The sequence below is a fragment of the Sinocyclocheilus anshuiensis genome, unplaced genomic scaffold (genome assembly GCF_001515605.1).
Source record: "Sinocyclocheilus anshuiensis isolate Anshui unplaced genomic scaffold, SAMN03320099.WGS_v1.1 scaffold1075, whole genome shotgun sequence".
Taxonomy (NCBI): domain Eukaryota; kingdom Metazoa; phylum Chordata; class Actinopteri; order Cypriniformes; family Cyprinidae; genus Sinocyclocheilus; species Sinocyclocheilus anshuiensis.
In genome coordinates, this window is record NW_015544163.1 from 2,435,355 (window position 1) to 2,438,049 (window position 2,695).

Genomic DNA, 2,695 nt, shown 5'->3' on the forward strand with positions numbered 1-2,695 from the left:
ACGCGTACGCGAATCAATCAAGCAGAAGAATAAGGAACGCTTTACCTGTGTGAGGCAGTATGGAGAGTACATGCTTATATGTGAGATGCGTGACAGAAGCGGGATGGAAGTGGCATTGCCGTCCCGCTCTCGCTCACTGCACGCTGCTCTAACTCCGCCTAAAGCGGCTGAAAGTGAAAGCTTGCACAAAGTTTAGCGAGGAGAAAAACTTTCTCTCTCTCTCTCCCCCCTCTCTCTCTCTCTCTCTCTCTCTCTCTCTCTCTCTCTCTCTGACTGAACAAGCGTCTTGTGAGTCTGACGGATATGCGTCTCAATGAGTGTAAATGCTTGCGTGAACTCTAGATAAGGTAAGGTATTTACATAGTATAGCGTCGTAAAGTAGAGTACAAATGTGCCTCATGTGGTAACTTCTACATTATGTAGACATACGTCAAAAAATATGCGTGAATCAACCTAACTACATTAAGTTACACCAAAAAGAGTCATTTTTAAGATGATACATTTTCACCTTTTACATGATACAATGTTTAATAGATCATTAGTTGATTCTAGATGCTAAAAATGTCCTGAAACTAAATATATTTTAAAATATGCAATATTCCTATATGAATGGACATAGTTTGTCAAGCATGTTTATGACATTTCTAGCGCGACTTCAATGTAAATTAAATCACTGATATGTTATATTTTATATACAATGTAAATATTACATAATGCTTAATATATATATTAATGTATTAATGCATGAAATGTCCCTTAAAAATGCCTTAGTGGAAAAAATCAAATTTAAAAGCTTAAACATAAATAAATAACAGATGTTCTTATATAGGATTAAAGACTTAGTCCAAAAACAAACAAACAAATGTTAAAATTGGTAAAAATGTTCAAATAAATTGAATTTAAAAAATGAAGAAAAATAAAAAGATTAAAAATGGGCCAAGCTTATTAAAACTATGTCTGAGATTTGATAAGCTAATAAATAACAGATTTTCTTATATAGGATCAAAGACTTAAAAAAAACATACACATTTTAAAATTAAAATGTAGCCTTTTTTTCTTGATCTTTCTTTACAAAAATTCATGTTTACTAAACTGCTGCATATTAATTTATCTTGACTAACATTATCAAATGTGAATATGAATATATTATATAAGCACACATGGCATGCATGAATAAAGGAAGGTGTTTTGAACCAAAGATAAAGGAAGGTTGAATAAACGAATGAATAAAAAGAGGTTTTTGCAATGGCATGCAGACATACTTCATAAACAATCTTTATGCGCACTAATTAATGAGCAAATGAAAAAAAAAGAAAAAGTGAAAAAAAATGCTATTGTTTTTTGTTCATTTGCCTTAGAAAGGACAATTTAATGTAAGTTATAAAAGAGTAAATATATAGCCCATAACTGTGTGTGTAAATGACTGTCAAATGCATTATACTCAGTGTTATATTAGCTGTAAAAGACACAGACAACTACAGCGCTTCTGCACACACTGGAGTGAAAGTAGCGGCTGTCCCTTTCCAAACTTCTAAATTAATGCCTTGCAAAACACATGAAAGCAGAGAACATTAAAGCAAGAGCAGGCGGCGAGTGGCGGTATAGAGTTTTGGAGCACGTCCCTGGGTGGGGAGTTTTGGTGGGGGTGAAGTCATTGAGCAGAACCGGAGCTGAAGGCTGGATGTGCCACCGGAGGCCTGGAGATTTATGAGGCCTGTGCAGTTCCACCGCAAGCCACTGCAGGGGAAACAAAGAGAGAGCCGGCACTGTGTGGCCAATTACAGCCCTCTGCCAAGGGATCCAGGGAGCGACAGAGAGCTGGAGATGGGAGGAAGCCGGGGGAGTGAAGAGAGAGGAAAGTGCTCTGCACCGCTTCAGGATGACTACACAGGAAACGCATACCTGCGTCAGTCATCAGCGCTTCTCATCAGTTTCCTTATGTGACCTTTGACCTGGCATGTGTTCATGAGTGCTTCGCAAATAATATGTCCTTAAGCACTTATAGGCTCAACATTTGAGGTTCAAATTGATAGATTTATAGAAGAGAAACGTTCACTTACAGTAAATGGTCTTGCAGTGTCACATATGAATATTTAAAGGAAACAAAAGAAAAAAAACATATATATGAAAGATAGCACTTTACCCATTAGCTAACATTAGTTCATGCATTACGTAAAATTAGCTAACAATGAGCAATTCATTTCTTACAGTATTTATTAATCAGGCATTAATTAGGTTAACATTTATAGATTTATAAAAGGGAAACATGTTTATTCTCCTAGTTTTCACAATCTTTTAAATCACCCGTTGTCTTTTCTTATTATTGTTATTAATTCAAAATATGTATGTATTTATTTATTTGTTTGTTTATTTCAGTTCACGTAAATGGTCAGTGTTACAAATGAATACTTTAAAGCAAAAATATAAATATAACATTTATAAATAAAAATGTAAATAATAATAATAATAATAATAAATAGGTATCTTTACAAGGTCCCACTAGTTAACATTAGTTAATGCATTAACTAAAATTAGTGATTATTTTTGTTGTTGTTGTATGTTTGTATTTGTTATTCTGATATATTTTAGTAGTTTACACTATTTTTAATCACCTTTTAACTTTTTAAATATATATATATATATATATATATATACACACACACACACACACACACACACACACACACACACAAAT